The 23,226-nt window shown below is 44.4% G+C and overlaps 1 long non-coding RNA gene across 3 annotated transcripts in view; it reads left to right on the top strand.

The window, feature by feature from the left end:
- Positions 1 to 23,226, top strand: part of LOC126058536 (uncharacterized) — a 336,683-nt gene that overhangs the window by 125,294 nt on the left and 188,163 nt on the right. The window contains exon 3 of one of the 3 annotated variants that reach the window (XR_007513247.1): positions 21,734 to 22,110. The exons of the other annotated variants lie outside the window; for them this stretch is intronic. This is a non-coding gene — a long non-coding RNA (uncharacterized LOC126058536). Of the gene's footprint in view, positions 1 to 21,733; positions 22,111 to 23,226 lie in introns of those variants that run through there. 3 annotated transcript variants of the gene reach the window in all.

Genomic DNA, 23,226 nt, shown 5'->3' with positions numbered 1-23,226 from the left:
TCTGGAGTGTTCATGGACAGAGTGTGACAGAGTGGAAGGAGTATCACATTCCAGGAACATGGAGTTGGTTTCCAATCCCCCTGAGTCCTAGCTGAGGCTCTCTGGGAAAGCCATTAGAATATTTGGGACTCAGTTTCCTCATTTGTAAGACAGAGGAAATATTGGTATTACTTATGGCACGGATGAAATAAATTTTGCTAAAGTGCTTCAGTGCTATATCTACACGCGAGACAATGAACACAACAGGCTTCTAAGCCACTGCAGTTTGCTTCTGTGTAATGTCTGTTGCTTTCCATTTGGCTTTCTTCAGTAGTAATGATGGTTATACTTCACCCGTTGGAGTTTAACCGACCTCAAAGTACTGTCATATGAGTATCTCCTTTTCTTTCCATACATTTTCCTTTGGGTTCAGGAGGCTGTTGGTGCAAGGGGAAATAGCTGGGGAGATGTGGAACTGACATTTTAAAATCATCTAGTATGTTTCAGGCATCAGGCATACTTCACCTGGCTTCACTGTCTCTACAGCCCTACAAGGCTAGGATTAATGTTTCCAGTTTAAGGTGGGAAACTGGGACTCTGAGAGGTCAGCGGGCTTGCCCTGGGTTACACAGCTAATGGGTGATGGAGCCTGGAGTCAAAGCCAGACTGGAATTGTAGCAAAACCCCAGGATTAGCTGGGGGTGTGGGATGGATGTTGTTGGCTCAGCCTTGTGGGGTCATCCATGGAGAGTCCCTGGGCTCCTGGGTGGGAGGTCAAGCAGAAGCAGTGTGATCGCCTTCCCAGGAGCATCCCAGGTCCAGCGTTTGGATGCATCTTCATCCCTCGCCTCCACTCATGTCTCTCACTTGCCTTCCCTGAAGTCGTGGGAATGACTCCAGTGCCTGGCTAATTAAGGCTTCCTTTTTTCAATTTAAACAGTAGTGGAGCCACTTCTCCTAACTCCCACCTTTCAGGAAGACTGCTCCAAAGTGGTTGAGCTGACAGCTCTGAAGAGAAGGCAATTCAGGCGACAGCAAAATTTCTCGGAAGCTCCCTGGGGGCACCTGGAACAGGAGAGCTGTCTGTACCCACAAGAAAACCAAATACTCTCCTTTCTTTCTTTTTTTAAGGTTTTTATTTTTATTATTTTAAGAAAAGGATTTAAACAAGCCCTCCACACATCCTTCTCTTAAATGGAATAAAATTATAAATTGATATACTTCCCTGGGGGAATACTGTTAGTGAAGTCTTTGCTGCACTGGTCATATCAGCACTGTTTTTCTAGACTAGGAAGCCCATTTCCACTGCCTCCACCACATAAAGCAGAATATTCCACTTGTTGTTGTTGGATGCCATCAAGTCGATTCTAACTCATAGTGACCTCAGGTGACAGTGTAGAACTACCCTGTACAGGGTTTTTTAGGACACAGTCCTTACAGGAGCAGATTGCTAGGTCTTTCTCCCAGAGAGCATATACTTTGGTCCTTTTTTTAAAAAAGGCAGTCTGACAGCCTCTGCCTTTTAATTGGAGTGTTGAATCCTTTTACATTTAATGTAATAATATGGTCAGATTTATGTCTGCCATTTTGCTGTTTATTTTCTATATGTCTCATGTCATTTTTGTTCCTCCTTTGTGAACTTATTTTGTGTTAATAGAGATTTTCTAACCTGTTCTTTTTTAAAACTCAGCTCAGGGTTTTCCTCTACCAGGAAGGCTTCCCTTGCACAGTGCACAATCCAGCACATGCCCCTGACCAGATTGAGAGCTTTCCTCTGAGCTACCAGTGCCAAAGCAGAAACCACACTAGGCTAAGAATCCTCGAGGGCAGCAACCATTCTTTTCTCATCACTACATCATCATATGGGGCCTGGTACATAGAGAAGTCCAATAAATGCTTGTTTAGAGGCATAGAAGATAAGCAAATAGACAATTATAATTTTGTGTACTAAATGCTGAGATGAAAGAAGTACAGGGTGTTACAGAAACCTAAGGAAAGATGAGCTAGCCAGACTTGCTAGGACATAAGAGATGAATAGGAGTAATTCCATTAGGAAGGGAGGTGTAACATAACAGGAAGACGGAGCTCAGTTTGTTGTTGTTGCCAGGTGCCGTTGAATTGCTTCCGACTCATAGCAACCCCGTATACCACAGTACGAAACACTGCCTAGTCCTGTACCAGGCTCACAATCGTTGTTGTGCTTGAGCCCATTGTTGCAGCCACTATGTCAATCCATCTCATCGAGGGTCTTCTTCTTTTCTGCCGACCCTGTACTTTACCAAGCATGATGTCATTCTCCAGGGACTGATCCCTCCTAACAGCATGTTCAAAGTATGTAAGACGCAGTCTCACCATCCTTACTTCTAAGGAGCATTCTGGTTGTACTTCTTCCAAGACAGATTTGTTCATTCTTTTGGAGGTCCAGGGTGTATTCAATATTCTTCGCCAACAACAAAATTCAATGGTGTCAATTCTTCTTCTGTCTTCCTTATTAAATTGCCCAGCTTTTGCATGCATGTGATGTGATTGAAAATACCATGGCTTGGGTCAGGTGTGCCTTAGTCTTCAAGGTGACATCTTTATTCTCCAACAATTAAAAGAGGTCCTTTGCAGCAGGTTTGCCCAATGCAATGTGTCTTTTGATTTCTTGATGCTGCTTCCATGGCTGTTGATTGTGGATCCAAGTAAAATGAAATCCTTGACAACCTCAATCTTTTCTCCATTTATCATAATGTTGCTTATTGGTCCAGTTGTGAGGATTTTTTTTTTTTTTTTTTTTTTATGTTGAGGTGTAATCCGTATTGAAGGCTGCGGTCTTTGATCTTCATCAGTATGTGCTTTGTCCTTTTTACTTTCAGCAAGCAAGTTTGTGTCATCTGCATAATGCAGGTTGTTACTGAGTCTTCCTTCAATCCTGATGATGCCCTGTTCTTCTTCATATAGTTCAGCTTCTCAGATTATTTTCATGAATACAGACCAAATAAGTATGGTGAAAGGATACAACCCTGATGCACCCCTTTCCTGACTTTAAACCACTCCGTATCTCCTTATTCTGTCTGATCAACTACCTCTTGATCTATGTACAGTTTCCTCATGAGCACAATTAAGTGTTCTGGAATTCCCATTCTTTGAAAAGAATGGGAGCTAAGGTATTGTGTCCCAAAATAGAGGGTATGTGCTGCCATGGACGATGCTTTGAGGTGGCATGAGGACAAACTTTATTTTTTGTTTTAATAATTATAAATGTGTTTTGTTATGAATTAGAAAAAAAAGTATACACACGCGTACATACGCACCTATCCAGTACGTCAAACCCGTGCTTTCACAGTTATTATTGCTAAGTTAAAATCCACTTTAGAAGTAAAAGTTAATTTTTAAAAAATAAATATTAACTACATAATGGTACAGATGGTGTGTGAAAAGGGAAAAATTGTGAAGGTGATATTTGAATGCCTGGAGTTTTGAAAATACTAATCTAAGGCAGAGAGGCGTGAAACAGTATGGGGTAGGCAGACACTACAGGTATTTAAACTGGCAGAATTTTAAACAAGATGTGGGGACACCATGGGAGAATTTCCGGATGGCTTGGAAGGGACCACATCATGCAAGGCTTCAAGCACTTGCCAAATAGCATGGGGCAAGGGACAGTCACAGAGGTTGTCAGGATTTTGTTTGAAAAGTGGAACACTTGATCCCACTCTTCAAAAGTCTTAAAAAATCCGTGCCAGCTCAAATAGCCAGAGATGCAAGCAAAGATAATGAACAAGGAGATTCATAGTAGCTTCATTTTTGTTGTTGTTTAGTGCCGTCAAGCTGGTTCCGACTCATAGCAACCCTTTGAACGACAGGCTGAAACTCTTTCCAGTCCTGTGCCATCCTCATAATCGTTGCTGTGTTTGAGTCCATTGTTGCAGCCACTGTGTCAGTCCATCTCGCCCAGGGTCTTTCTCTTTTTCACTGACTCACTGTCTTACTAAGCATGATGTTCTTCTCCAGGGACTGTTCCCTCTTGATAACATGTCCAAAGTACATGAGACAAAGGTTCACCGTCCTCGCTTTTAAGCAGCACTCTGGCTGTACTTCTTTTAAGACAGACTCATTCTTCTGACAGTCCATGGTGTAGTCAGTTTTCTTTGCCAACACCGTATTCAAATGAATCAATTCTTATTCATTGTCCAGCTTCATCTACCATGGTGAAAAGCCACAAACAAGTTAAATGTGGGACAAAAGATTGAGTACATTGCAGCAGATCTGTGCATCCCTTCATGCAAATTGCATTCTTTCATACATGCAAATTCATTTTCGAAGAATATGCAGTAACGTGGGAGAAGTGCTTACACATAATGTTGAGTAAACACATATATTATAGGATAAACGTTGGAAGGAAATGCACTAACACACTCACGCTGGTTCTGTCTGGTGATGCACTTACAGTTCTCTTCTAAATACCTTTTGTTTTTTTCTGAAATTTCTACCACAAGTGATACTGTTGCTTACTTATATTTATTGGGAGGAAAAATTACTTTTAAAAGAAAAAGACTTTTTGACAGGATGGCCCCAAAAGCAAAGGAAGCCATTGGCCCTCCTTAAACTGAAGCCAGGGCAAAGGCTTGGCTTGGAAGGCCTGCACTCACAAAAGAAAGATTGACACGTCACCACATTCCAGTAGCCTAAGACACTGTGGCTGTCAAAAAACAAAACCAAACAAAAAAACAGTTGCTGATGAGCTGACTCTGACCCACGGTGACCCCGTGTGTGTCAGAATAGAACTGTGCCCCATAAAGTTTTCAATGGCTGATTTTTTTGGAAGTAGACTGCTAGGCCTTTCTTCCGAGGCACCTCTGGGTGGACTGAAACCTCCAACCTTTTGGTTAACAGCCAAACATGCTAACCGTTTGCACCACCCAGGGACCGTATGGCTCTCAAGGCAGCCCAAATATCCCATGAAGAACCACCCAGGAGAAACAAGCTGGACCACTATTCCATTCCCTGATGATGGAGTCGGCCATGAAAACAAAGTCAACACCTCTCGTGTTCAGTGTGGACATCAAGACCAACAAGCACCAGTTCCAACAGGCCATGAAGAAGCTCTGTGACCTTGACTGGCCAAGGTCGACACCCTGTTCAGGTCTGATAGGGAGAAGAAGGTGTATGTTCAGTCAGCCTTGACTACAATGCTTTGGATGGTACCACCAAAATGGGGATCATCTAAATGGAGTCCAGCTGATTAATTCTAAATATAGTAAATTGTCTTACCATCAAAAGAAAAATAAGAAGTGAAGGAAAGTCACTGAGAATTATCTATTGCTGCCCCTGTAATAATCTCCCCAGGAAAAAGAAAAAAAGAAGCAATCTTGTGACTCATTTTAAAAATCAGAGGATGTATTCAAATTCCCTTTTATAGTCACACCCCTTTTTTCTCCTGCTGACTGGGTGCTAATACAAGGAGATGGGCTTTTGTTCCTGCAGCCCTGGGCTCGTCTTCATCAGTAATGGTTTGTCGGAACTATTTTCTGAATCATAACAGGAGCCATGGAGCAGGAGACGGGACTTGAAGTTCTGATCAGGCCCCAGTGTTTGTCCTGTACAAATGAACTTTCAAATGGCTAAGAAAAAGAGAAAATGAAGATACAATGTGAGAGAAACAATGTTCTTCATACTCCAGCTAATTATTTTAATTATCTGATCATTTTTAAGCACTGGAGAAAAATGGAGCTTAGACTTATTTTTGTTTTTAATGCTGTCCTTTTTCTCTCCATTAACTGACTCATGGAATCTCAGGGTTGGAAGGGACCTACAGCCCTTTCATTTTGCAAAGGAGAAACCGAGGCTCATTGGTGTCTTAGTCATCTGGTGCTGCTATAACAGAAATAACCACAAGTGGATGGGTTTGACGAAGTTTATTCTCTCACAGTCCAGTAGACTAGAAGTCCGAATTCAGGGCACTGGCTCCAGGGGAGGGCTTTCTCTCTCTGTCAGCTCTGGAGGAAGGTCCTTGTCATCAGTCTTCCCTTGGTCTGAGAGTATCTCAGGGCAGGAACCTCAGGTCCAAAATACATGCTCTGCTCCCAGTGCTGCTATCTTGGTGGTATGAGGTCCCCACTCTCTGCTTGCTTCCCTTTTCTTTTATCTCTTGTAAGATAATAGGTGGTGCAGGCTACACCCCAGGGAAACTCCCTGTACATTGGATCAGGGATGTGAGCTTAGTTAGGGTGATATAATCCCACCCTAATCCTCCTTAACAAAATGGAGGATGACCACGCAATACTGGGAATCATGGTCTAACCTAGTTGACATGTATTTTTAGGGGACACAATTCAATCCATGACATTTGGGTTGATTTAAAATTTGGTAAAGGAAATATCATGAGGAGAACAAATTGCAGAGTGGGCTGCATGGTGGTCTCCCACGAGACGTGTCCCCAGGAACATGCGAAGGTAACATTACTTGAAAAAGACTCTTGCAACAGTAATTAAGTCAAGTATCTTGAATGAGATCTTCCTAAATTATCCAGGTTGGCCCCAAATCCAAAGGCAAATGTTCTTTTAAGAGAAAGTAAGAGGGAATTTGAGACACACAGAAGGAAGACAGCCGTGTAAAGACGTGGCAGAGATTGGAGTGATGTTGCCACAAGCCAAGAAACTGGTGTTACCAGAAGCTGGAAGAGACCAGGAAGGATTTTCTCCCCTAGAGCCTTTGGAGGGAGCATGGCCCTGCCAAACTTGATTTCAGACTTCTGGTCTGCAGAACTGTGAAAGAAGAAATTTCTGTTTGAAGCCATCCAGTTTGTGGTCATTTGTTGCAGCAGCTCCAGAAAATGAATGTAAGGAAGAACAGCTGGAAAATATTACGTGGTTTGTAATTATACAGAGCCCTGCCCCTACTATTTCTTATCCATGAGAACTTTAATAAATGTTTTATTTCCACTGAGATTCAGGTCTACAAATGCAAATGGGGATTGTATAATCTACTGAGAGAATGTCTGGAAAACAGCAAGCCAGTGCTGGGTACAGGCTTGGGTCTCAGTATCAGCCAGACACTGTGACAAGCGTGTGACACGTGTATGTCATTCCTCACTGCGGGTGGAACATTCATACCAGCTGCATGAGGTGGGCAGCGACAGGTGCCATCCCTGTTTTATAGATCAAGAAGTTGAAGTTACAAGGCTAGAGAGCTGTAGGGCCAAAATGCACGCCCGGTGTCCTTTTAAACTCAGCAGTGAAAGGGCTACAAAAATTGCCAAAGATTTGGAAATTTAAGGAGTTACTATTTTTTCTAAATGTCCAAAAAACCGAAGTGTTTTCCTCAGGTTCAAAACTGACCTGAATGGATCTAGGACTCATTTTAAGTGGTTTTAAAGGTAATTTGGTTGTCATTCTGAACATCCAGGTCATCTGATTGCCTTGGTGTAGGCACACACGGGATCAAAGAGGTCATGTGTGTGAAGGAGAAAAATATTACGCTTTGAGGCTACCACTAAACTGGGAGTCAGGAGTTCCCGAATCCCGTTATACTGCCACTTGATCCTCTAGTCTAGGATTCATACACTTGAATACCTACAGGGGCCAGGCAGCAGCATAAGCGAGTGAAACTAATGCGAAAGACCTCTTCAAAATGTTGAAAAGCAAAGATGTCACTTTCAGGACTAAGGTGTGCCTGACTCAAGCCATGGTATTTTCAATTGCCCCATATGCATGCAAAAGCTGGACAATGAATAAGGACGACCAAAGAAGAATTGATGCCTTTGAATTATGTTGTTGGCGAAGAATATTGAATATACTATGGACTGCCAGAAGAACAAACAGATCTGTCTTGGAAGAAGTGTAGCAAGAATGCTTCTTAGAAGCAAGGATGACAAGACTTGGTCTCACATATTTTGAACATGTTATCCGGAGGGACCAGTCCCTGGAGAAGGACATCATGCTCAGTAAGATAGAGGGTCAGTGAAAACGAAGAAGACCCTGGATGAGATGGATTGACACAGTGACTGCAACAATAGGCTCAAGCATGGCAACGATTGTGAGGATGGTGTAGGACCAGGCGGTGTCTCGTTCTGTTGTACCTACGGTCGCTATGAGTCTGAACCGACTTGATAGCTACTAACAACAGTTGTGTGTAAGACAATAAGGAGTGGTGAGGATTGTGGTGAGCTGAGGAGTCTCATCAGAAGAACTGTTGAACTCCAGCTTTGTGCAGAGATGCGAGCCCAAGACTTCTAGATTTTTCTCATTATTGAAAGAAGACAGAAACCTGAGTTTTCAATGAAGCATATTCTGAATTTTAAATGTTAGCAATTAATTCAAATTATTTTTGGTACTATTCAGGCCAAACAGACATGTCTGAGGGCTGGATCTGGTCCTTGGGCCGATGGTTTGCAACCTCCAATCGACAATCTCTGTCACGTCTCCGGCAAGGACACTGTGGTCTTGTCTCACAGCCAGGCCCGAATGTAGGCAGCCTGTCACCCAGTTCTAGGCTCTCCGGTAGCACCTGGTCACTTCTCCCGTGATTCTCTGGCACGCCCCGGAAGATTATAAATTCAACATAGCCAGCAGCAAGGCTTAGGTCCACGTCCCTCTCGGAAGTGTTTTGACCAGAGCCTAAGGCTCAAAAAGAACCATTAGCGTCCTCCCCTCTGACATGCCACGAGGTAAGCAGTGGGAGAGAAGAAACGGGGGGCCACACGACACAGTTTCAGAGAAACTGCCTTCTGCTTCAGACGCTGGTATATCTGCATATTCGTAAAAGTCTCAATCACTATTCAAATGATGCCCACAATTTCCTGTCTGTTTCTCAGGTGTTACCTCCTTCTTATCTGCTCAGCGAAGAATACCCCAAGGTGTTTCTCCCACAGAAAGACATGCTGTTGCCAAGAGAACCGGCTTCAGAAGTCAGAACCATGGAGGATAAAAGGCATCTGGCTGCACAGAAACAATTATACCCCAAACCCTAATTGGATTATCAGCGGCCCCAAATTCGGCTTTAAGCAATTATCTATTCTAAGCCCATGAAAAAGTAAAGCACAAGTCGTTTCTTCAGTGTCCTTCCCAGCAAAGGGGAGGAAAAGGTTCTTACCATGTGTGGGAGAGCTTCTATTAATGAGGCAGAAAACGAATTCTCGGAGGAAAAAAATTACATACAGCCACAAAACTCACTGGTAGATTTTCTTCCATTATTAATTTTTTTTTTTGCAACTAAAGGAAGCAAGTAGTTTAAATTTCTATTTATGGCCCAGTTATTTTTCTGTATGGAGGCCTGTAAAAGTTCAGGTACTTCTTTTCTAATCTCACAAATTTCTTCTTGTCTCCCACGAATCATCAAAGCTTCAGTTCAAGGCAGCATAGAGTACAGACCTCCCATGTGCTGGTAGAGAGCTGAGCAGGGTTAACTGGTGAGACCTCAAGTAGCTCGAAATCTTTTGAGCCCAAAGCCTAGGGGAGGAGAAGGCGAGACCAAAATGATCATCTCAGAGTTATTTAAGGTGTGTAAGTTTGGACTTCTCCACTAAGGGCTGTGGGAGCAGAGAAAGGAACAGCTAACATGTCTGGGAAACTCAGGGGAGGCTGCAAGAGCCAGTGACATTGACGGGCATTGAAGGATGAATAGGAGTTTGTCAGACAGAGAAGGCAGTGGATTGTCATTACCAGCAGAGACGTCAGGTGACTCCTGGTCATGGTGTGTGAAGATCCTGGTCTATCCTGGGACCCTGGTAGCTGATGATCAGGTCCTATGGTACGCAGGGCAGAGTGCACACAAGTCATTTTGTGCAAAGTGCTTTTTATCATCATTATCTCATTTGACCCTTAACATGCCCCAGACCCCATGACTTGTTCTGAGCACTTGCAATGGCCCAGGCACTTGTGTAAGTACTTACACAAATAAGTCCCTCAACCCACACCCTCAGTCAGAACAAGGAAGAAGTCCTGGCCAGTCCAAACCAGATTTACATTCCCTCTGGCCCCTCCTTACACTCCAGCAAGGCTGCAGGCAGTTTCCAGAAGGCCCTGCCCTCAGCTTCACCAGCCTCCGAGGGTCTCTCCTACTTCTGCCTCCCTGCCATGCTTCTTGAGCACCAAAGACCAAACCCATTGCCGTCCGAGTCCATTCTGGCTCATGGCGGCCCCACGTGTAATACGGTAGAACTGCTCCATGGAGTTTTCTTGACTGTAATCTCTATGGAAGGAGGTTGCCAGGCCTTTCTTCTGTGGTGCTGCTGGGCGGATCCGAACCCTCAACCTTTAGATTAGGAGCTGAGCAGGAACTGTATTGCCCAGGGGCCTTTGCTCTGTTGTAGCTTGGTTTTATTTGTTGCTAATTCCAGACCCACTTCTTGCCTCTCAGTCTAATCCCTTTTAGTTTGTACCTCCAGGCTGTCCCTTTATTTCTGAATCCTTCACCCTCAAATCCCTTGACTCCAGGAGGCTACAGGCCTGCCCTGACACCCCGCAGTTCTGCCCCCACATCCCTGGCAGGAGAGTTCTGACATAGGTTCCATGCTCAGTCTGGGACGCTGATCCATCTCCAGGTTTTTATCTCTTACCATCACTTACCATCCCAGAGAGCTGATTATTCCATTTTCAGTTCCTTAAAATCTAGCTTATTAACTAATAACTCACCTAAATTTCCCTTCAGGAGGTCACCAGTGATGTCTGAGGAGTCCCTGGGTGGTGCAAATGGCTAACACACTTCGTTGCTAACCAAAAGGTTGGAAGTTTGACTCCACCCAGAAGCACCTTGGAAGAAGGGCCTGGTGATCTAATTCTGAAAAATCAGCCATTGAAAACCTTATGATGTGCAGTTCTCCTGTGACACACATAGGGTCTCCATGAGTCGGAATCGACTCAATGGCAACTGGATTTTTTAGTGATGTCCCATCCGTGACCTGAACCCTGGAAGAAGGTCCCTTCTGGCCTTGGAAGTTTCCATGGGGTTGAGGACTAAAGGCCCTCTTGTCCAGAGCGGCAGGCATCACTAAGTCAAGAATGAGTTAGGAATCAAGCAGGAGAGGGGTCAGGGGTCTGTTGCCAGAGGGGAGGCTGGCCAGGTCACCAACCTAAGGGGAGGGCCAGAGCAGATACCAGCGCCAACATGGAGCCAGGGATGCCAGGAGCCAAGTGCAGGGAGTGCGTCCAAGCAGCTAAGTGCCCAGGTGGGCCTGTGTGGGCCTACTGCCATTCGCATGTGGGGTGTAGTACCTGAGAAAGAAGGCCTGATTTAAGAGGCCAGCCAGAGAGTAGGGTGGACCTCCTCCTCATTGCCAAGTCCAGCAGTCCCTTCCCAGGACTATTCCTCCTCAGATGCCATCATGTGTGATCCCCTTGACCAACCTTCCTACCTGAAGCTCCCCCTGTATGGCACCCTCCTAGCTCTCTGCTTTTTCTCCAGATCCAGTTTTCCCTGGATTCTCTCCTTTTCTCCCTCCAAACTTCCCTGTGGCCAATAAAGGCACCAGGCTAATAAGTTTAAGAGCTGGGGCCTGACACCCCCCCGTCTTTTAACCCCCAGTGACTCTATTGGCTCCATTTCTGTTGGGGTATAGATGACAAGCAGCTGAAGAAATGAAGATCATTAAAAAAAAAAAAAAACATCAAATATCTAGCATGGGACTGGACCTACACCAGGTGCAGCAGAAGATTCTGACATGGCTAGGGCACAGTCCTGACCTTCACGGAGCTTTAGGTTAGAAGGTGGGCGGAAGATGGACATTTTCATACGCAGAGTCAAGGCTTCCATGCCTGTGACCCGGAGTCTGTTTTGGACCAGAGGGAAGGCCCGTCTTCAGAGTCCTGATGAGTACTGGTCCCCAGCAATTGCTCCCCTGTGCATTTTTGGAATCTGGTGTATTTGTAAAACTATCAGCTTTATCATCAATCCCTGAGCCTGTGTGTTCTTCTGAATTATTTAATGCTACATTCCAAGAGGCTGTGAATAATGGAAGGGGGTGTAAATAGTCTTACCTCTCTCTACATGCAGAGGTGGTGAAGGGGCACCTAAATAGACTGTATTCTGCCTGAATCGCACAACACCTATGCATGATCAAAAACCAAACCAAATGCCCCCTAGACAGCTGGTATTCCCTAGTGGATGAAGGAAACAAGCAAGTGCCTCATCATATTTCCCCTGTGGAGAGAAGCAATTATGTATTAGGCTTCAGGCTTAAATGCCTCTAGGATAATTACAGCAGGACTTTAGAGTTGTATGGAGCCTGACAGATTGCCCAGTTCTTTCACCTGCTTTGTGAAACAGACAGGGTGGCTCTTCCAATTTGCAGATAAGGTTACTGAACCCTAGAGTGATTACCTGGCTTACAAGTACAGCTAGAACAAGGAAGAGCCAAGCCTGGAAAAGAAGTCTCCTGACAACTCGTTCAGTGTTCTTTCTTTCCCACCTGGCTGTCTATAGGTTGTGCCAACAGTTTATTAAACTAAAGGTTGGTGGCTTGAACCCATCCAGCAGTGCCATGGAAGAAAGACCTGACAATCTGTTTCTGTAAAAATTAAAGCCAGGAAAACCCTATGGAGTAGTTCTGCTCTGGTGCACGTGGGGTTGCCGTAAGTCAGAGCAGACTCGGCAGCAGTGGGTGTGGTTGGGGTTTATCTGCACATCATGCGAACCTGCATTTATCTCCCATTCACCGAGCAGTGGTGATGTGGTGCATCAGGTTCATCTTACCTTAGGGCAGATTTTTGTGTGGACATGGGGAAAGGATCTCTGTGCTTTTTAAGTCCCACACCAAAAGTGTCAGGCATTTGACCTACTTAGATAAAGTGAGCCATTAGGGTAAAGGAAAGAGAGCAAGTCTTTGTGGGGTATCGGGTGCTTTGTCAGTGAGCAGACCCCAAAGTGCTATAGCACGGTAGAAACAAGCTTTGGACTCAGGATCAAGAAATCTAGGAACAAGTTTTGGCTCTGCCACCACCAGCCGTATGATCTTGGGCAAGTCTCTTATTGCTGAGTGTCCGCTTTCTTCTTCAATAAAATGAGATAAGTAACAATTTTTTTTTTCCAACAACATAAGTGGTGACTATACACATTTATACACATGGCCCTTGCCAGATGGAATACACAGGAATCAAATCCACTACATTTGTGGAAAGAAACAATGGAAAAGCTCAGTATCATCAGTCAAAACAAGACCAGGGGCTGACTGTGGATCAGAGCATCAGTTACTCATATGCAAGTTCAGGACAAGTCCATGAGAACCGAAGTATGACCTTGAGTATGTTCCACTGGAATTTACAGAGCATCTCAAGAATAGATTTGATGTGTTGAACACTAATGACTGAAGACCAGATGAGTTGTGGAATGACATCATACATGAAGAATGCAAGAGGTCATTAGACAGACAGCAGAGAAAAAGACCAAAACAGATGTCAGAAGAGACTCTGGAACTTGCTCTTGAATGTCGAGTAGCTAATACAAAAGAAAAAAATGAAGAAGTAAAAGAGCTGAGAGATTCCAAGGGGTGGCTCAAGAAGATAAAGTAAAGTATTATGATGACATGTGCAAAGACCTGAAGATGGAAAACTAAAAGGGAAGAACATGCTCAGCATTTCTCAAGCTGAAAGAACTGAAGAAAAAATTCAAGCCTTGAGTTGCAATACTGGAGGGTTCTATGGTGAAAATACTAAATGACGCAAGAAGCATCAAAGAAAGATGGAAGGAATACACAGAGTCACTATACCAAAAAGAATTGATCAACATTCAACCATTTCAGGAGGTAACATATAAGCAGGAACCAATGCTACTGAAGGAAGAAGTCCAAGCTGCACTGAAGACATTGGCAAAAAACAAGGCTCTGGGAATTGACAGAATACCAATTGAGATGTTTCAACAAATGGATGCAATGCTGGTAAGTGCTTGCTCGTTTCTGTCAAGAAATTTGGAAGACAGCTACCTGGCCAACCAACTGGAAGAGATCTACATTTATGCCTGTTCCCAAGAAAGGTGATCCAACCGAACGTGGAAGTTATTGAGCAGTATCACTAATATCACATGTAAGCAAAATTTTGCTGAAGAGCATTCAAAAGTGGCTGTAGCAGTATATTGACAGGGAACTGCCAGAAATCCAAGCCGGATTCAGAAAGGACATGGAGCCAGAGATATCATTGCTGATGTCAGATGAATCTTGGCCAAAAGCAGAGAATACCAGAAAGATGTTTTCCTGTGTTTTATTGACTATGCTAAGGCATTCAACTGTGTGGATCATAACAAATTATGGATAATATTGTGGAGAATGGTAATTCTGGAACACTTAATTGTGCTCATGAGGAATCTGTACACGAATCAAGAGGCAGTCATTCGAACAGAACAAGGGAATAATGTATGGTTTAAAGTCAGAAAAGGTGTGTGTCAGGGTTGTATCCTTTTACCATACTTATTCAATCTGTGTGCTGAGCAAATAATTCAAGAAGCTAGACTGTATGAAGAAGAACGGGACATCAGGATCGGAGGAAGGCTCATTTACGACCTGCGTTACGCAGATGACACAACCTTGCTTGCTGAAAGTGAAGAGGACTTGAAACACTTACTGATGAAGATCAAAGACCACAGCCTTCAGCATGGATTACACTTCAGTGTAAAGAAAACAAAAATCCTCACAACTGGACCAGTAAGCAACATCATGGTAAATGAAGATTGAAGTTGTCAAGGATTTCATTTTTACTTGGACTCACAATCAACAGCCATGGAAGCAGCAGTCAAGAAATCAAAAGATGAATCGCATTGGGCAAATCGGCTGTAAAAGATCTCTTTAAAGTGTTCAAAAGCAAAGATGTCACCTTAAAGACTAAGGTGCACTTGACCCAAGCCATGGTTTTTTAGTCACCTCATATGCATGTGACAACTGAACAGTGAATGAGGAAGACTGAAGAAGAATTGATGCCTTTGAATTGTGATGTTGGCAAAGAATATTGAGTATACTGTGAACCGCCAAAAGAATGAACAAATCTGTCTTGGAAAAAGTAAAACCAGAATGCTCCTTAGAAGCAAGGATGGCAAGACTTTGTCTCACGTATTTTGATCATGTTATCAGGAAGGACAAATCCCTGGGGAAGGACATCATGCTTGGTAGAGAGTCAGCGAAAAAGAGGAAGACCCTCAACAAAATGGATTGCCAGTGGCTGCAACGATGGACTCAAGCATAACAACGATTGTGAGCATGGCTCAGGACCCAACAGAGTTCCATTCTGTTGTGCATAGGGTTGCTATGAGTTCAGAACTTACTCAACGACATCTAACAACAACAACAATTACCCCACAGTGTTGCTATTTGACTGAAATGGGACCGTGTGTTAGTGGTAGTTGTGTCCCTCTTTATTAGGTCAGGTCCCTAGAACTGCTGGGGTGATGCATGAAGACAAATACTCATCAGATCTGTAAGAATTTGGGGGAATTTGTAATCCCCCTGGAGATGAGCCACACAAGAGGCAGACACATTGTGCCTCAAGCTGATTTGTGGGAACAGTTCATGTTAACCCAAAAATTGCCCATGGGAACCATTCCAGGTTCTCCTCCAATTTCAAGATTACAAAAATCCATCTCCCTTGATAAGGATGGAAGAGAATATTGTCAGAAATGATGGAATGAATAAACTCCCCACTGCAATCTTGACCCTCATTTCACAAGTATTTGTCTTCAGCAGTCCTCTTTCTTCTCTTTGGAGATCTTGTGACAACTGTCACCCACCCATGCACCCTTAAGGGTCCACCCATGCACTCTTAAGGGAGTCCATTTAGATGTATGTCTCCGTAGACATCTTGTGTCCTCCCTTATGTCCACCTTAATAAGACATCTGACCACCATTGCCACAGAGATATCAACCAGAAGGTGGGTGAACAGCACTTTAATGTAATTAAAGAAAGAAGGTTATCATAGGGAGGTCTATTAAAAAAATAAGGAAATTGCTATGACAGGGAACTAAAACACCACCCAGTTGGGAGAGCAACTGGGAAGAACTATTAACCAGGATAGATTCAATTCCAGACACCCTACCGCAACAGGTGGATGAGCTTGGAGGTAGGGTGATAACATATTATAAAAATGTAAGACTCCTGCTTGCTCTTATCCTTTCTTCTCTCCTCTGCCCTGTTTTATTGCACCATTGAATTGTGTTTACCTCTGTAATGTTTCTGTGAGCATCCTGCCAGGAGAAAAATATCTCTTTTTTCCTTACTTATTCAATAACTTGCTGAAGATCTCCACCTATGTCATCTACAGACACCCTAAATCAAATGTCCAAAAGTGTGTTCCATTTCCCTCAAACAGTTAAACACAGACTTGACCCAGCAATTCCACTCCTAGGTAGATTAAAAAAAAAAAAGAAAACCAAACCCATTGCCATTGAGTTGATTCCGACTCAGAGACTCTATAGAACAGAATCGAACTGCCCCATCGGGTTTCCAAGGAGCGGCTGGTGGATTCAAACTACCAGCCTTTTGGTTAGCAGCCAAATGCTTAACCCCTGCACCTAGGAGAAATTAAAACATATATCCACACAAAAACTTGTACGTGAATATTCATAGCCGCTTTATTCACAACAGCCAAAAGGTAGTAACAGCCCAGATATCCATAAACTGATGAATGGGTAAACGAAATTTGGTGTACACACACAATGGAACGTTATTCAGCCATGAAAAGAAAGCAAGCACTGATACATGCTACAACGTGGACTAAACTTGAGAACGTAAGAAAAAGCCAGTCACAAAAGATAACATACGATTATATGAAATGTCCAGAAAAACAGGTACATGTAGGGAGACAGGTAGTAGCTTAGTGGTAGCTTAAGGCTGGGAGGTTGGAGGCATTGAGAGGTGACAGCTGAAGGGCACGGGGTTCCTTTTTGAAGTGATGAAGATGTTCTAAAATTGATAGCGGTGATGGTTGCACAACAAGCATTCAAGTTACACTCTTGAAATGGGTGAATTTTAGGATATGTGAATCATGTATCAATAAAACGCATTCCTTACCTGCCCTGTTCTTCCTCCTAATCCTCTATCTCAAAAGGTGGCACTACCAACACCCTAGTCACCAGGCAAGAAGATGAGGATTTACCCTTGGCCCCTGCAGCTTTTTCATGCCCTACACCCATCACCCATATAGTGGAATCAAGTCAGTGGCAACTGGTGTGTGCCCTGGTGGTGTTTACAGTTAAGTGCTTGGCTACTAACTATATGCCGTCTACAGAAAAAACACTTAGGACTCAAAGATCCCACTCCACTTTCTTGTACATGTCGGGGGTTAGGCGGGTAGAAAGAAAAAGCCATGGGTCTAAGTGATAGCAGCCCTTTAGGGCAAGGTGTGGCTGTGGGTTTGGGTTTACAGAGGCAGCCTTGCAGGGCACTCTTCAGCTAGCCACGCAGTCTGAAGCCCAGTCAGAAGACCCCAGTTCTAGCCCCAGGTTTGCCACTCACTAGCTGTGTCACTTTGCTCGAGTCATTTAACTTCTTGGGCCTCAGTTTCCTCACAGGCCCTTCAGAGGGGCTGGAGTTGATTGCTTTCAGTGTGTTAACTGCTTGAATCTGTTTCCTATGTCAAGCGGGAATAAAGGTCCCTGCCCTCCCTCCACTGATTTTCTAATAAATGTTAAACAATTTCTTTATTCGTTCTCTGGAAGCAAATAAACAAAAACCAAGAACCCCACCCCCCCCCAAACCAAGAACATCAAGGTTTGTGGCATTTGCTAATTTCTGTGGTATAAATGCTTCCACCATGGCTGATTTCAAGCTTCCAACATGATGTCACTGACTAAGGGATTGGGATGAGGTATGCACAGTCAGCTGACCTGGTAGAAGCCACCTTGAGTGCTCCACCGCCTCCTTCTTCAGAGACCAATATGGCTTCCAGCAGCTCTCATCTCGATGTCATAGAAGGAGAGCCAAGTTTGGACTCCTAAATCATACAAAACTAAGTTTGAATTTTGCCTTTGCTTCTAATTGTGTAATCCTGGCTAAGTCATCTTACTCTCTAATCTCTAATTACCTTACCAAGAAAATATAACACTAGAATTTACAACACGGATCTGTTCATTCATTCATTCAACAAATGTTAATTGAGCAACTGTTGTGTGGCAGGCATCAAACCAGTTGCCAGTGAGTGGATTTCAGCTCATGGAGACCCGATGTATGTCAGAATGGAACTGTGCTCCATAGGGTTCTCAATGGCTATTTTATTTTTTTTTGAAGTAGATGGCCAAGCCTTTGAGGTGCCTTTGGGTGGACTCCAACCTTCAACTTTTTGATTAGCAGCTGAGCGCGTTAACTGTTTGCACCACCCAGGGACTCCTGTGGCAGACACAGAGGTAGGCACACTGGAAAGATTAAGTTTAGGAGCCTAGCTAAATGTCAGGCACCGTATTTTTTCTCCACTAAGAGAGTGTCTCAAGATTTGGTCTTTGGCTGTCTTTCCTTCTTGTGCTGCAAACTTTCCTTGAATGATGCCCTTTACCTTCCTGCAAGGGCTGGGCCTGCCTGGGCTTGGGGGACTCCCCAGTCACTGTTGGCCACAATACTTCTCTGAGCTCCACATGCTTGTATCCACTACCTGCTGGCCCCCTCCCCTGAGTTGTCCCACAGGCCCCCCGACTCCCAGATGAACTCATTATCTCTTTTCATCAACTCCATCTTTTCCTCCTGCCGTGTTCCTCTCTTAACTAATAGGGCCATCGTTTTTCCAACTGCCAGAAACTTTGTGAAAGCCTCCCATGGCTATACATTTCCTTCCATGAAGGGTAGCTCCTTCCCAGGGCTTTGCTCAGACTGGCACACTGGGCTCCATCCAACTACAATTTCAAGTTAATCTCATAGAGTTCTTGTCACAATCGATATTTGTTGAACGAAATGAGTAAACTAATGGTGAGAATTTCATGCCTCTTAATGGGGTCTGAGGGCAGCTATTTGGGGGTATAGAGAGAGCTATTGATCTCTCTAAAATCACATCACTGGGACAACTATACATTTTATCATTCCTAAGCTGAGAGCTGGTGCTTAATAGACAAATGAGATTGGCTCCAAATTGATAGATTGGTTCGTTCATTCTTTCATCCAGCATATACATTTTGAATACTCACTACTATGCCAGGCACTTTTCCAGGTTCTGGGGATACTGAGATGAAACTGAATACAAGTCATGAAGTATCATACCTAGCTGGGGAAAAGACTTGAAAACCGTGTAATTGAATGTGTATCCTGATGAAGGACTGGATAAAATGCCCCATGCACACAGGGAGAGAATGACAGACTCAGCCTGGGAGAGTTAGGGCGGGCTTTACAGAAGCAGTCATGTCTGTTTTGGGCCTTTTATAATGAGGACAAGTTTGCCAGTTGGAGAAAAGAGTGGGAGAGGAGGAGGAAAAGGAAACCTGGGTGGAGAGAACAGCATGTGCAGAATGCAGAGGTGGAAACTACCAGTTACCGGCTGCCGTTGAGTCAATGCTGAGTCACGTGTGTCACAGTAGAGCCGTGCTCCATAGGGTTTTCAGTGACTGATTTTTTGAAAATAGATCATCAGGCCATTCTTCTGAGGCCCACTGTGTGGACTTGAACCTCCAATCTTTCAGTTAGAAGCTGAGCGCATTAACCGTTTGCACTACTCAGGGACTCCACAGAGGTGGGAGGGATGTGGCACTTAGGCACTGGTGCGAGTTTCTTGGCAGCCCATAGGGGGGCGAAGATGTGTGTCAGGAATGAGGTCGGGAGGTCACTGGGGACTGAGGGCTGCGTGAGTCCAGTGCAGGGGATCCTCAGAGTCACCTGGACACCGTCTAAAGAGATGGACTCCTGGGACCCACCCAGACCTGAGGGATCAAAACCGCTGAAAGTGGTGCCTGGGTACCATTATTTAGAAATTCTCCAGGTGGTTCCAGTGCAGAGCCAGGCCTCCAGGTTCTGTCAGCAATGCTCAGTGACCTGCTCGTGGTTACGCAGAAGGTAGCAGAAGCAGCTCTCCCATGTGGTCCCCTGGGTCGTTATTAGTCCAGGCTGCTGTCCCAGCTGCCTCAGTGGGCTGCTCAGCTGCCTGCTGGACTCCACAAACTGTCACAAACCCTGATTCTCTTCAAAAGGCACCACTTTCCTTTGTCTGCCTCAGCTGAGTCCAGAAACTAGCTTCCCCCGCAGCCCCTCAGGTCCCTCAGATAACGACAAAACTCTTTGTCTGCTCTCCATTATTTCATTGTAAATGAGAAAGTAATAAAGCGAGGCTGCTCCAGGACTAATTAAATCAGACATTTCTAATCCCATCGATTCAGACTGTGGAGAGCTGGCCAGGAGAAAGGCTTTTGATTCAGAGTCTGCCAAATACATTTCCGCCACAATGCAGAGATTGAGGAGTGAGGGAGAGACAGTGCCCATCTGACCTCTCCTGGGGTGGGGGGTGGATGGAGGGGGAGGTCCCACCCGCCCGGGGCTGAGATGGGGCTGGAGACAGGAACGCATGATCTCCCTCTCTAGCCAGAAGGCACAGGTGGGTGGAAGGCTGTAGGAGCAAGAACCTCTGTCTTTGTTTTGGGGGAATGAACAATGATGGTGAACAGTCAGTACCGAGAGTGGAAAAAATAAATACACAAATAAATAAATAAATAGATTTTTAGTAGAGACCTAGGGAAGCCCAGCTGGTGTGGCTTGTATGGGCGGACTACGCAGCACTGGGCAGCGTGGAGTTTTGCTATTGTTGGTAGTTGCCGTCCAGTTGATTCTGACTCATAGGGATCCCATGTGGTATAGAGTGGAGCTGCCCCATAGGGCTTTCTGGGCTGTAATCATTACAGAAGCAGGTCTCCAGGCCTTTCTTCGGAGGCTGGGTGGGTTCAAACCTCCAGCCTTTAGGTTAGCAGTCGAGCACAAACCGTTTGTGCCACCTAGGGACCTTAGCATTGAATTTATTATCATTATTTTTTATTGTACTTTAGATGAAGATTTACAGAGCAAACTAGCTTCTCATTAAACAATTAGTACACATAGTGTTTTGTGATGTTGGTTGCCAACTCCACGACCTGTGAACACTCTTCCCTCCTAGACCTTAGGTACTCTATTACCAGTTTTCCTGTCCCCTCCTGCCTTCTAGTCCTTGCCCCTGGGCTGCTGTGCCCCTTCAGTCTCGTTTTGTTTTGTGGGCCTGTCTAATCTTTGGCGGAAGGGTGAACTTCAGGAGTGACCTCATTACTGAGCTAAAAGCTTATACTGGGACCATGTTCTCGGGGTTTCTCCAGTCTCTGTCAGACCAGTAAGTCTGGTCTTTTTTTTTTTTTTTTTTGAGTTAGAATTTTGTTCTACATTTTTCTTCAGCTCTGTCCAGGACCCTCTATTGTGATCCCTGTCAGAGCAGTCAGTGATGGTAGCCATACACCATCTAGTTGTACTGGACTCAGTCTGGTGGAGGCTGTGGTACTTGTGGTCCATTAATCCTTTAGACTAATCTTTTCCTTGTGTCTTTGGTTTTCTTCTCTGTTGCTCCAGATGGGGTGAGACCAGTGGAGTATCTTAGATGGCCACACACAAACTTTTAAGACCCCAGATGCTATTCACCAAAGTAGAATGTAGAACATTTTCTGTATAAAGTATGTTATTAGCACTGAATTTAGAGATAACATTTCTGTCCCCCTTTTCTGTAGAAGGCCATTTTCTGGGTCACGTGGACTAGCCCAGGTCTTCCCCAGTGGTGGTCTCCAGTTTCATCTTCCTGGCGCCCCTGTTTGAACCACTTGCAATTCCTGAGAGGTACCTGAGTGATTTGCACCCTCTCATCTTTATTCCTGTAGAACCACCTGCGTGGGTTCCATCCACCCGCCCGAGCCCCCTCCCCCAGAGATTCTAGTGTGATCTGTGGACCACTTGTCTTGGAAATTTTGGACACTTGAGGACTTCGCTAGCAGTGCAGACTCTAGACACCAGCACATTCCTGCTGAATCGCTGTCTGAGCCTGGATTTTAGCAAATAAGGTGGACAATTCTTAGCGACACTGAAATCTCAAAAACACCAACCGCCCTTTCCCACTTCTCTTTCCTTTCCATGTGGGAGCACCTATTTCTCTCTCTCTTCACAGCTCTAGAGTATTGAAACGTGGACTGAGCTCCTTATTGTTTTAGGCTTATGAATAGTTTAAAGCATTTTTATTTGATGCTAACTTGTCATAAACTTCTGCAGAAACAAGACAGTGAATTGTAATATCCGCCTCAAAACCTAATGAGATTTTATAGTAGTTGAAGAACAAACATCTAGAGAAGAAGATAAATAATTTATTTTAAACCGGGCAAGTTTGAGCTCAGTTGTACCTGAAATGAGTAACAGTCAGTAGAATGATGAACTATCATTATCTCTTACCTTAGCCATGTTTTATGACTTTCTGAAATGAGCTGAAACATCTTTTGCAAACTTTGACAGCCATAAAAGAGATGAACATCAATATTTACAAGTTAGGTTGGTGAAGACTGACTCTGGAATAAAACGATTTGACTGTAAGAGTCCTTGCCTTTTCTAGTGGACATTAGTTGAGTTTTTGGATTGCCTGGCATCTTTGGAAGTCAACACCCTCCTTGGGTTTGGGGGAATTTCTTGCCTTACAAGCTTTATATCACCAAGGAAGAAAGGCTAAAACTTAATCACAGCCTCTCCTGCAACTAGAACTCAGATTGTGTGCTCTTTTAACAGGTTGGCCATTAGCACCTGCATGAGATGGAGCTTGGGAGTGAGCAACAGGGGTACGCTGGCTCCCCCAGTGGTACATTTTGCTGCAGAAGGTGGTGGCAGGAGGACCTGGCTTTGGGAGAGTCTTGGATGCAGGTGAAGTTCCTGGTGCAGAAGTGTTCTTGCGCTGGCGCGTTAGGTCCCAGCAGTGTACAAACTGTGGTAGGTTGGTTAGCAGTGGCCGGGCCATTTAGGATGCTGCTCCGGGCTCACCAGCTCTCACCACAATTCTCTTAAGCTGCCCTTTCACCCCAAGTCTTCTAACCAGGGCTTCTAACCAGTTTGACCAAATTGGAACCCCTCCTGAGAATTTGCATTTCTGACAAGTTGCCAGGCAATGCTAATGCTGCTGGTTAGGGACCAATTCTGAGAACCACTAGTAGAACAGTGGTTCTCAAAATTTATTACTCATAAGAATCACCTGGGGATCTTGTTAAACTGTAGATTCTGATTCAATATATCTGGAGGTGGAAATGCAAATACTAAGCAGGGATTTCAACCAGAAGGAACTGGTTTGAAGCCCTGCTTCTGACATAACCTTAGAACAATGACCAAAATCAAGGAATTC

The sequence above is a fragment of the Elephas maximus genome, chromosome 15 (assembly GCF_024166365.1).
Source record: "Elephas maximus indicus isolate mEleMax1 chromosome 15, mEleMax1 primary haplotype, whole genome shotgun sequence".
NCBI lineage: Eukaryota > Metazoa > Chordata > Mammalia > Proboscidea > Elephantidae > Elephas > Elephas maximus.
Note: the sequence above shows the minus strand (reverse complement) of the source record. Positions and strands in the feature narration are given on the sequence as shown.